Genomic DNA, 13425 nt, shown 5'->3' with positions numbered 1-13425 from the left:
TGCAACCACTCTAAAATCCAAAGGGCAATTTCAAGGTAAAGAGCTGGGTTATGTACAAGGAAATGTGTTTCAGATTTATTTTCGATGCATGTCCTTAAGGTGAACATCTCCTTCTCTCCTTGTCACATGGGAGACTATTATCTCTCCCTGGGAAAGCAGTAATGAAACCAGGAAGAGGGAAACTACTATTATGACTCCAGGCTAAGATCTCATCAGATTTCCTTCACTAAGGAGGGTCACAGAGTGGGTTATACCAAGTACTAGCAAACTTTGGTTTTGCAAATTGCCCATAATATATGCAAGATGAAGTTATATAGTTTTCACTCTTTTAAGTGGAATTGTGAGAGTGAGGTTTTTAAAATGTAATTATAAGACAGAGTCGCTGAGAATCACTGAGGAATGGACTTGGCTAGCCAGGAAATAATGATCATGTTTCTCTGTGACAGGAGCAACCTCACAATCCAGACCAAAAGTGTTGTGTTTGTCAATGTACCACATTTCAGCTAGGAATATCTTCTAAAAAAAACCCCAAATAAAAAAAATAGTGTGTTTACTTCTGGATCTTGATTATTAATTACTTTGAAAAGCGAGGGTAAAGATGACTAAGGCTGTGATAGCCTGCAGGGCTTAGGGTTGCCCTTAGCTTCTCCCAAATGCCAGTATCCCCAAATGACTGAAAGAGCAGCAAGTTGTTCCAATGGTAGGGGGGCAGCTTCCTTCATTCACCACATCCCTCATTATCCAAGTCAGAAAGACTATCTGGTAACTTTTGTCTCCCTGTCTCCTACACATCCTCATCTTCTGCAGGGAGCTGCCTGCGACTGTTTACCATGATTCTGCCTCCTTTAAATACAACGTATGGTATATAGCAGACACAGCTTGACAAAAATCTGGGCCTTCCTTTCGCAGTCATTTATACTTCAGTAACTACAGTATATTATGCCTATCTAAATAACCCTCCTGTTTCTATCACATATCATATTCTTCATTTGCCATTGTGAATTTTGTAGCATCATTGGCCATTACAACTACTGCCAAGCTGCCTCCCTAAGGTAGCTATGTTTCAAGATTGACACATTCCCCTGCGCACACAACAGGTCAGACTCTGAAGCTATTCACATTGTTCTCCAAGTGGATGACATTCCCACAATGTCTTTGAAAATGCCGGTGTGTCAGCTGAGTTAGCAAAAGGTTTCAGTCAGTGTGACTCCGAAGAGAAAGAGCAGAGAGGAAAGAAACTCTTCAGGTTATTTTTCTCACCAACTGCTGGATGCGATTGCTACACAGTAAGAAAGTAATTTCAACACTTCTGAAATTGTATTAGGGCAGATATTACGCCTTTTTTTTTTTTTAATTTGTAATGCAATTCCGAACATGTTTGGAACCAAATTACATTTAAAACAGCCAAAAGAAATTTGGCAAGATCATATCTCCTCTGCATTCCCCCTTGGCTGCTGGGATCACTAAAAAAAAGTTATAAGCAACTGAAAAAAAAATTATTTGGAAGCTGGAATCTGCTTCAGTTTTAGTAGAGCTGAATGATACTTAAAATCCTTTCTGAACAGCATTCACTAATTCACATCTCAAATATTCTGAATGAAGGCTAATAAAATAAGCTTTACAATTCTAGAGATTGCTTTAACAGTGGTGACACTGTAATATCAACAAGCAATCAATTCTAAAAAGATAATATTTTAAATTATATAGCCCTACTATGCAAAATAATAACTAAGAGCCTTGTTAATCCAGGATTGCAGAAAACCCATTGGTCAAAGTGAAATGAGCAATGAAGCTTGGAACTTGAGTCTGCCACACCCCATTTGCTTCACTGAAGTAAAAGACTTTAAGAGCCAATTGGAACCACCTAAACTATGAATAAGCACATGTAACTGTTTTTAATCAAATTAGAAAATTAAATGCATAATCAGGTGTTAATACCACCTTTAGGTTGTACAATTAAAACAAAGGCAAATGTTTTATGATTATTTTATAAATATTTTTCATTTTAGATTCTTATTTAACTATTCTGTCTAATATTCTAATGTACATGTTTTAAATGTATATATCTATTATTCATAATAATTGATACACATAATATAAGACCTGTATGAGGAAAAAAATTATTGGATCAACATTTCTTTAAGAAACTTAATTTATCATGCTATATCTATACAGTAACTGTCCAATGTAAAATATTTACTGGCATGAGTTAGGGACAGTTGCATTACTTCAAAGTGGGAAAAGTGCTCAATATGTATGAATGGAAAAGCAGGCAAATCAATGGAAGGGATGACGGTTGCAGATTCGTTCTGCAAGATTTGTTCATAGTTCTCATCTGTTCCTTTCCATCTTATGAAACATACACTTATGTCATACCCACAAAAGTTTAAATCTCTCTGCCAAAAAATTTTAAAGTGTGGTCTGCTGTAATACACACTCTTTCTTATAAGAAATGAGGTTGACCTCTGAGCAAACCATATACAGAAGCATATTTTTCTCTTTCTTTCCAACAGGAAATGATTTGTGGATATGATTCTTGTTAAGACAATTACAAACATCAGATTTTCATATATAAAAGTTCAAAGATTTGGAACAAAAATGTCTCCCTCAATTGACTGTTAGAAGGGAGCACAAGGAGCAGTACTTTACATCAGGAAGTCTAAGTAAAATTTTACGTGCACTTAAATACCATTTTTGAAAAGGTATTTGTATACCTAAGGTCTAGCATCTTAGTAAAAGACAGTGAGCTGGTGCAGTGTTGGAGAGAGGTAACAAAGAGTTTCTTCCACTGATAGGCAGAAGCAGAACATCTGTCTCTGGCTCTGCTGCTAAATTTCAATCTGCAGCATAATGGTAAAACCAATACATCAAGCATAGATATGTAGAAGAAAAGAATGGCAGCCCACCTAAGCTCCTTTCAAAATAAACACTCTGTTCAGAACAGGAAGAAATACAGTTGAGGGAGAGTGGTATAGCATAGACAGTAATTACTGCTGCTTAACTTCTGCATTTACCAATTTAGAGGATAAAGCTGGTGCTATGTAAGAATGCAGATCCTGCTGAAGTTTAAAGCTAGTGTAAGAAGTATTTTTGTAGTATGATGTTCAGACCACACCAAACTCTGTGGAAGACAATCATCATCATGGCTGGGCTTCATGAACGAAGATTTGGGGAGAGCTCTACCCACGTTTGTCACAAGCGCGTTGGTGGCTAATAAGGCCAATACGAGATAGACAAGTCCGGTTGCAAAAGGCACAGCAGAAGGACTCCTTAGGTGGTATATTCTGCAAGACATGATTCTTTCTGTGTTGGTGGAAGACACTAAAACTCATAGAAATGTAAAAATGTGAACAGCCACACTAAACTATAATATACACCACTGAAAAAGGGCAAAGATTCAGTTCTGTGACTGAGAGGGGCTCAGGTAAATATTACTGTCCATAACTACTTCACTTTCAGGTGAAATTGCAGGTAGCAAAGAAACCAGCATCTATCAGGTCATCAGACAGTGTGTATCATTATTTTGTCTCATTCATTTTTAAAATATTCCATGCCAAGTTTTGAAATCCTTTTTTGTGTCCATGATGAAACAAGACCAATTTAATACTTACAACAACATTTAGATAACAAAGAATATTTCTCAGTCCAAAGCAGAATACTGCAATACTAACGAAAGGTACGAACATTTGCATACATATTTGAGATTTCAATCTAAATCTCAAGCTTATGCCACTCTCTACATGAATATTAAAGGATAAAATGGATAGCCTCATAGAGATCCAAAGAAAATTCTTGAGCAGTGCTGCTAGTATTGGCAAAATCATCTTAAAATAATGGTGTGTGTGCTTCCAGAAAAGCCAATTTCATGTTTTTATACTGTTTTTTGTTCATCTTCAGAACGTGCTTTTTAAAATGTTGAGACCCAAACCTGGCTCCCCAGAGGCACTCAATGAAGCAACAGGCTACTGAGCAGGGCATCAGAAAGAAAACAAATTCTCAAATTATTGTGTCATATGTTTTGCAATATGAGGTATTCATTGATAGGAACTTTAATAAGTGAAAGTAATATCTACATTTAAATAGAGGCAACAGTTCTTTTCAAACATACTGCATAAATCCAAGAAACATGCAGCGTTTGTATTATTTATTATGCCATAAAATCAACAGTTGAGAAAAAAGTGAGGTAACTGCCAGGAATGTAATAAAGACAGAGTTAATTCTATAAAAACAAAGGGGAAAAAAACAATTGAAAGGTATCATCAAGTAATAAGAAGTAGAATTTCTAAAAAACATTTCTGAAACACACAGATTTTTATTTGCTACCCTGAAAATCCACTTGACAGCTTTAATGTGAAAGCTTACCAATCTGCTTGCAAAATATATGTATTTTCCTCTGTTTCTCAAAGTCCTGCCTCAGGATACAGGGCAGAGCTAACAGCCATGTAAGTGTGAATATGCATGGCTGTGTTGCTGAGAAGCTGAACATTCAAAGGGCATATTTTTCTAAACAATTCAGGTTTCATCTACTTTCGGCTGACATACAGTAAAAAGGGTCGCATGAAGAAAGGTAAAATCACTTTCTTAAGGCAAACATTCCAGCAAATACTTAGTTATTAGTTAGCTATGCTCTTTAAGCTACTGGCATGTTTGTAGTACAGTTCAGGGAACTGAAATAAGGCTGCAGTGGCAGCAGGATGCTTTGCCACCACGTTCCCTAACAGCACCGAGTCCGATGCAGAACCCCGAGATACCCTTCTCCATGTTCCAAATTGTCCACTTCACCTTAGTGGTTCTCAGTCAAAGACCCAGGTTCGGCCCTGAGAAAGCACATAATTTCCAACCCTTTAATGGTTTAACTTTCGTAGAAGAATTCTTGTTACAGCCATTTCAGAGTCCAAATTTCACCACCTTGTTTTCCTCTACTCATTACTTTATGCATGCATTTACAGAATGGTGAGACAAAATGTAGATATTATGTTCAATTATTTTTATTTTTATATTTATATTGTAACTGAGTTTGCTAGTTGCAGGGTCAAAGCTTTCTAGTTTAAATCTCCTCAACACCTTTGAAATCCTTTGCATATACACGAACAACATTTACTTTCTACTTCTCCTGACTATAGTTACCTTCTGCTGTTTTACCTCTTGCTAACTCATACCCACAGCTAAGCAGAGCTCTGTGAATTTTGTGTGTTCACATGCATGCAGCCTCATTATACAAAAAGACATGCATTCTTTGAGAAAGAGGAAAGGTAAGAGCTTCCTGTAGGACATAACAGAAGTTAAAAGCTACAGCTCTACAAATCACCCAACTAAAAACCAGATGTAATAGGGAGAGGGGAGACACTTGCATTGTGGTTACTCACACCTTTATGGCAATACTTAACAATAATGCACCCAAGTTCAAAACTTGGATGATTTTATGATGTGCAGGGTGACAAATGCAAAATTCTAGTCAGTTAATTCCATCTTAATTTTGTAAATCTGTCCGTTTTGCATGCAATGAGATAAGAAAATGAGTGATTTCATGATATAACTTTAATCTCTTGAACTGACTAGGTTTTATTACCATCAATGAAAACCATGTAGATTCACTAAAAGCAACTCTTTGCTATTTAGATTTATTTTAATTGTACATTACTTTAAAAAATCTTTTATCTGCAAGCTTCTTTGGATTAAAAACTAATTCTTCAAACCTGCCATCTTCCATTCAAGTTTTACATACCATTCTAAGTTGTGGGTTTTTTTGATTGCTTGCTTTTTATAAACCAAAATGAAATCACATATCAGATGTATTTTGAGCAGAGTGTAGAAAAATCACAATATCTGATTTAACCTTCAGTAGTTCAGTTACAAAGCTTAGTACACAATTCTTTAATACAAAATCCCACTGAGCTTGTGGGAGCACTGAGGTAGTATTCAGAACAGAACTGATCCTCTCCAGGTTCTCTTGCTGCTAAACACAGTTAACTCACTCAGTTCTGTGACAAATGTTCTTGCTTTTTTGTCATTGTGCATCTCATGAACTAAAAGCTAATGCCAACATGATTAAGATCTTAAAACATGTACTTAGCATCAAGAAAAAATTCAATGCCATTCATCTTTCAGTGTCAGTCAAGTTTCTGCAAAAAGAATGTGAGTTCTGAGTTTTGAATGAATAACAATGAAGTTCACTGCATTACTCAGACCCACTGACCTTCAGAACTTCAATAAATATTTCACATTCATTATTGCCAGATTTTGTGTTAGAAGGCAGAAATGTGAAAAAGTTTTGGGGCCAAAATGAAAATCATAACAGCAATTCAACAACAGCCCCCAAAATTGTTTCCCTTTCTTTGTCAAGTTTACTATGAGACTAACGATGCTAACGAAAGAAGAAAATCTTTTCATAAAAAGAAGAACAAAATACTCCTGAAATTTTTGCCGCCTGATATTTCTGACCTCATATGCTATGCTGCTCATGCTATCTACTTTAGCACTGAATTTTGGTTTAGAAAATAGTATTTTTCATGAATACAGACCTTCTTTCTTCTGTTCTTGCCACAGATGCCTCCTCCTGACTTAAAACAGAATAATTCCATTTTCAGGGTTTTGAATAATAGGGCTACAGAATGGTTGAGGTTAGAAGGGGCCTCTGCAGGTCATCTGGTCAACTACAGCCAGCTGTCTAGAATCATTTCCAGACCGTTTCTAAATATGTCCAGTTCCAGACAGTTTTTGAATACAGCCAAGAAAGGGGATGCCACAACCTGTGCCAGTGCTCTGTCACCCTCACAGTAGAAAAAGTCCCTCCTGATGTTCAGATAGAACCTCGTGTATCTCTGTTTGTGCTCATTACCTTTGATCTTGTCATTAGGCATCACTGAAAAGAGCTTGTCTCTGTCTCCTTTATACTCTCCACTCAGATACTTAGAGACTTTGAAAAGATCCCCTGAGCCTTTTCTTTGCTAGGCTGAACATTCCCAGCTTTCTGATCTTTTCCTAATAGGAGCGATGCTCTAGTCCCTTCACCATCTTAGTGGCATTTTGCTGGACACTCTCCAGCATGTCCATGTCTTTCTTGGAATGGGGAGCCCAGCACTGGACACAGTACTCCAGATACAGATTACAAGGGAAGGATCACCACCTCTGATCTGCTGGCAGCACTCTTGCTAATGCACCCCAGAACATCATTAGCTTTCTTTGCTGCAAAGGTGCACTGGTGCCTCATGTTCAACTTCACGCCTATCAGGACCCCTGGGTCCTTTTGCCAGCCCCCAGCATACCAGCTGCTTCATCACCTTCCCTGGCATCAAGGTGTGGCTAACTGGCCTAGTTTCCTGCATCCTTCTTGCATCCTCCTGCATCCAACCTTCTTGAAGACAAGAGTGACATTTGCTTCCCTCCAGCCCTCAGTCACATCTCCGAATTGCTATGATAGTTCAAAGACCATTGAGAGTGGAAAAGAAATTCATAATGAAGAACACTTTAAACATTAGTAAGGGAAAACATGGCATCAATTGAATATGGTATCAGCAGTATACATGCCAATTTTCAAGTACAACTGAATAAGAGTAAACTAAAATTTACACTTGCTTTCTATGCAAGTTAGAAAGAAACTACCATTCTCTCTTCCATAGTCTCTCTTCTTGTACTAAGTCTTTCCTTTTCACGACCAATACACTAAAAAAACCATTCTGCCAATAAAAGATGTTGGCACTCAATTCTTCTCTTCTGATTCTCTGTTGAAAGTATCTCAAGCTTTAACTAATTTTGTTAAGTTTACTTTCCCCTATCACACTGCATACAAACAAAAAGCAAGTCTATATTACCATTTTTACTTCTTTAGAAAGTAATGTAATTTTCATTGGAAAAGTTAAAAAAATCCACGATTTATATCTGTTGAAATGTTTGTATCTTAGAAAAAGTAAATTGCATGTACGTTTTCAGTTCCTTAATGACAATTAAGTCTTCCTTGTCTTATGACATCATTTGGCAGTTCCTGAGAACACCAGGCAAGGAATGAAGAGAGGATCAGCTGTGGAAGGAAGCAGTAAATAAAAGAAATTTGACAAGACAGAGATGGATATTATGTAAGTCTCCTTAAACAGGAAAACGAAGGAAAGTAATTTTAAAAAAATTCAGAGAAAACCAGAAGTCTAAGCTTGCAATAGGTATGACAGTAATCTTCTAGGATTTGGAGAAAAAAAATGTTGGAGGGAACTTGTGATCAGTGCAAAGAGTCACTGTCTCTTGCTGGAAAACAGAGATTTGCAAGATGGAATTCCTAACGACATCACAAACACGGACAAAATGAGAGTACTGGCACAGAATACCACATCCAGAAAAAGATTCTTAGCACATTACAAAGACAATCTCTTAGAAGAATCACAAAATTCAAGGAGAGAGTTTACAGGCTTTTAGAAAAAAAATCAACCTCATACTGAAAAGGCCTCTTTGCACATAAACCAGAACAGCATCTAGCAAATGGTTTGAGGTAAGACAAAATAAACATGGATACCACTTTTACTACTTCCTCGTGGAAAGACAGGAAGGATTCAAGCACTGAGAATTCTCTTTACAGACTGAAGGTGCAGTGCCAACTTCACTGCTTTGCCTTCTGTTCCCAAATTTTTGTACTTCAAAATATTTGAAAAACCCAATAGAAACAAGCTTGATCTTTACAGGTCTTGATTATGCAAGGACACACAGTGAACAAAGTTAGGAAAAATAAGATTATAACTGCACAGGGGTGGCTTAAAATTAAAACAATAAAGTAACATCATCTGTGTATCAACAAGACCAGATAGGCTTGTGTAGATGGAAAATGGCTGCTTCCTAATAGATTAAGGCAAATTTTTCCACAAGGAGGGGCGGTATATAAGTTGTATAAATCTTTGCACTATGTTTAACATAGAAAGATGGACGCTACGTAGCCGTTTCTGTCTCAACTGCCAAGAAAAGCCACAGGTCAAAGAGGAATCAAACTGGTTTCAGTACCCACTTTTGGAAAGGGGTAGAAATAAGGAGGAAGAGCTTGCACCCCTTGCCATTTTTCTTCTGTATGTTCAGTATCAGTCCTGCAGTTGGCTGGCACACAAGAAACACGCCACAGCCAGCAGGACCACATTGCCTTTTTGCAGCAAGAAAGGAAACATCTGGTAAGCAGAATCTGTAAGAAGTCAGGGGAAGAAAATGGAAATGGAATAGTAGATCTTCTGCCTATTTGAAGTACGAGCAGAAGGTGTCTACATAACCCAGAACTCTGAGCAATCATCCCTTGTCATCTAGTTCAGGCCACACAGGAAAGAACTGTATTTTGATACGTGGTGTAGAAATTAAACTTATATACATGTGCAGAGATGTATTAAGAACTATCCAGCACAGCAGTCATGGGTCTCAGAATCATAAAGTAAGTTAACAACACGACTATGAAAAGTGAGCTTTTTTAGGCTATATATTTATTAGAAGCAGTATTAATGTATGGATCCACCTTGGAAGAAAATAAGTGTCCTTGAGATGTTAGATTCTATCAGCCAAATTGAATGTCTGCATCAATGGCTCTCCCTAAAAGTCATAATTAGGTCATTAAAATATATTTAGAAAAATAGCCTGTAAAATAAAGTTAAAAAATACTCACCTTCATTTTATTTCATAGGTCACTGTTATACCATCTAATAAGATAATTAAAAACATGCAAGCAGCTGGTACTGAGGCTAAACAGATTAATGTAATAGTCTGTAGTCATATGTGCTGGCAAGGGGTTCACCTCTTTGGCGAGGAGAAGGTCAGCTGCCCTTGGGAAGGGAGGAGAAAGACAGTATTTCTGCTTTTCAGTGGCACTGCATTGCAGATACTGAAACTAGAGACCCACACCTATTTTTCTTTTCCCTCTTGGTGAAGTCTGGTCCATTGGACATCCAGAAAAGGCTTTAACCGTAGCAGTAAAAAAATACGGTAGTTCGGAACTCAAATGTTTTCCCTAAGTTGCTTACAAATTAAAGATGAAAGTTACTGTATGTCTAAATCCTTGTTCAAATGTTTCAAATAGTGAACTTCTAATTTTGATGATATGGTTCTAGGAAATAATTTTCATAATTTCTTATTAGTAATGCTTTCTCCCAAGTCCACAAAGAATAATTCCATCAGACCCTAAAGACCAGCTAGAAAATTTTCTGTGACCTGACAGGACACATTCATAAACTCACAGAATATTTAGAAATATGTGCCAGTCACATGTGCTTTTCCCTTACATTACTTACAAACTTTACGACCTAATGGGAAATGCTCACTATCTGAACACGTGAAGCATTAAATCTGTGCCATGATCAACACAAGCAAGAGTCACAAACTATAAGGTGACACCATCATATTAAAAATAAAACCATACAAATAGTTCTGGAGCATCATAAATATATCAAAGGATAATGATCTGTCATCCTTTATTAACACACACAGACACACACACAGACACACAGACACACACACACACTTGGAGTCTTCTACTGGAGAGTGTCAAATTGTCCTTTAAAATAGAAAGTGTGGCAACCAAGTAACCTCCCCTGGGGTTTATTTTATTGTTGTAAAACTAACATGCTTTTAAGAGCAATTTAATAACAAAACATATTCACATTCAAATATTTTTGGAGTTGTCTCTTCTCCTAATAAATTGCAAAGGCCTGCTACTGATAAAATATAAAGTAACTTTTGTTTCAGTAAAAACCTGCAGTAGAATTTTTTTATGCATTAGCCTTCTGCATGTATAATATTTACCACAACCCAAAGATGCCTTTGCCTCTTTTAGGGCAAAAATTCACTAGCCAGTCTTTTTCAAGTATGGCAGACTGAAACACATTGGGTAAACAAGACTATGATCAGTTTTACCAAATTAACTTACTGAAACAATATTCCTCGACAATATTCTAAATAAGTCAAAATTTCTAATCAGCCCTTAAAGAAATAATAACATTTACCATCTTACCATTCAGGGTAGTTTAGGATTCACTTTTCATCTTTCATAAGGTATTAGCTGCTCATTTTTACTTAATGCAGTCTAGAACTACAACTATCAACACAATATTTAACCCAATCATCAACTTTACAGCCAGTCTCATTGTATGACAGGAGTTACTTGCCACTGTGCAACAAATATTCACTACACACCACAAACACTGTAATACTACTTAGTGACAGTGATAGCTTGCCAATTATTAAAAGTCAGAGGTTTCTTTCGTATATATGTATACATATACACCTCCCCAACACCCCCCCCCCCTCCTTCTCTACTGTCTTTCTTTATCATCTTGCCTTTAATTTATAACAAGAATACTCTGGAAATTGTATATGGGACTGCTTTTAAAAGATGAATTAACTTCAGTTTTCTAAGTTGGGCTGTAATCCTCTCTGACAGAATACAACTGTTATTCAGTGGAACTCATAGAAAACATCACATTTATTACATGCGCTTTGGACTAAGGAATATGGAGATACAAAGATCATCTTTAACCTCCTCTTAATTTGTGGAGCATTAAAGATGGCTGAGGATTCACTGCGGTTTAGGCTGATTTGAGTAAGTGGTACCATGCTCTGTCCTCCCACTTATTTCTAGCTGTCTATGCTAGCTACATTCCTTCCACTGGCACTGATACCCATCTGAAGCTTTGGCAGGACACTGTGATAGAAGTCATCAGAAAACTCTCCCTATGAAGAATGAACAGGTTGGGCTGGGTTAGCTCTGTAGCTCCCTGAGAGATGAGTGCTACTGCATGAGTGGATCAGGGTAGGAAGAAGGGGTCAGACCCCAGCTCCACAGCTTACACTCTCGTGGAACCAGAGCCCAGATGAAGCTGGCTCCTTCAAGTGTTACCCCTTGGCAGGTACAACAGCTGGAGCTCTTAAGTTGATAACTTTTAGGAATAAGTGTCCTGGAATTAATGGCAGATAGAGCTCTCAACTTTCTTTTGTTCATCTGGCTAAATTCTATCTTGCCTCTTTTTCAGAGACTGCTTTGTGGTCTCTGTATCTACATATGCTTCTCACCTAAAACCCACAAAGATTATTCTGATTTGTATTTTTGAGCCCTTCTTTTAACATATATAGTATGTTGCACACATTAGAGAACATGAATACGACAAGAAACAGAGTCAGGCAGAACCCTGAAATGGATCTGCTAAAATATTTTTATCAAAGTGAACACGCTAACTACCCTAGAAGAGTTTTATGTCATCACAAAGTAGATTTCATTAGAGTTGACTTACTAGGATACCTAAATCAAACCTCCCCAGTCCCACCGTGTACCTGCAGGCACACCCTTTTTTCCAACCTTGCTCTCAGTCCAGAAGCTTCCTCTGGGTGTTTGAATCGCAGAAAACTCTTTGCTGTTCCCTCTAGGTCCTTACAAAAAGTCTTTCTTTTCAACATCCTCAAGACCAGGCTGTTTGCTCCTTGCTCTCCTTGGCAATCTCTCAGTCTCCAGCATGCAACAGGTTTCTCCAGCATTGTGTCCCTCCCTGCCACCCCACGCCTGAAGGCTCCTCATGACCAGCTCGGCGCCTGCACCACAGTGTGGTATTCCCCGCCCAGCCGGCTGCAACCAGGACAAGGCAAACAGGCAGGTTCCTCCTGCCTGACTACACCTCTTTGAAGTACACACTCCAACAGACTACAAACAAAAAATTAAAAAGATGCCAACCAACACAGTTCACTAAATGATTCCAAAATAATCATGTGGTAGGCTTGTTTCGTTTTACCATACTTAAACATCAAAATCAGATGTAATCATTCCAGTTAGCATAAATCATACTATTAATTTACTAGTCACAAGGACAAAGATTTTTTTTTGTAGGAAGGGAAGTATTTTGAGGAGTGAAAGATGAAACTGCATACCTGCTGATTATCTTTCTGTGCTCTCAAGCACGGGACACCCTCTGGTATGTACCCAAACAAGACTCAAGCTCAGTGACATTGCTGCAAAAAGTTACTGAGCATCATGTTTCTTAAGCTGGTGTTTACTACCAACAGAATTGAAATATTATTTTCCTATCAAAGAACCTCAAATTTAATTAATCCTGGGTTTGGTTTTTGACCTGAAATAATGAGCAAACAGAGTTCCACATGTTCCATAGATCCAGTTACTTTGGAGAAGATCAGAAAGGTGACCACTGATAAGTTGAATATTTCAACATTTAGCTTAGTTGCTCTGAGTTTAGTTGAGACTTTCTACTTTACTGCATACTTTGGAGAAAACAAAAAAAAAGACCCTTAAAATATTTAGCCTTACAAATATCCTGTACTTTCATTAGTTAAGCAAGCTGAATAGTAATATAGTAAAATAGTAAAAAAAATAGTAATTCAGAAAACAACTTTTCAGATCATTCCTTAATTAAATCCTTCACGTTCTTCAGTCCACTGTTTTAATTTAGATTGCTCAATCTTCCTAAAGTACAG

At 37.4% G+C, this 13425-nt stretch overlaps 1 protein-coding gene across 4 annotated transcripts in view; it reads right to left on the bottom strand.

The window, feature by feature from the left end:
- The window catches only part of TBC1D5 (TBC1 domain family member 5), a 319471-nt gene that overhangs the window by 145404 nt on the left and 160642 nt on the right, over positions 1-13425 (bottom strand). The window lies entirely within an intron of this gene.

The sequence above is a fragment of the Pseudopipra pipra genome, chromosome 1 (assembly GCF_036250125.1).
Source record: "Pseudopipra pipra isolate bDixPip1 chromosome 1, bDixPip1.hap1, whole genome shotgun sequence".
In the NCBI taxonomy this organism is placed as follows: domain Eukaryota; kingdom Metazoa; phylum Chordata; class Aves; order Passeriformes; family Pipridae; genus Pseudopipra; species Pseudopipra pipra.
The sequence above is the reverse complement of the archived record's forward strand: the minus strand, read 5'-3'. Positions and strand labels throughout refer to the sequence as shown.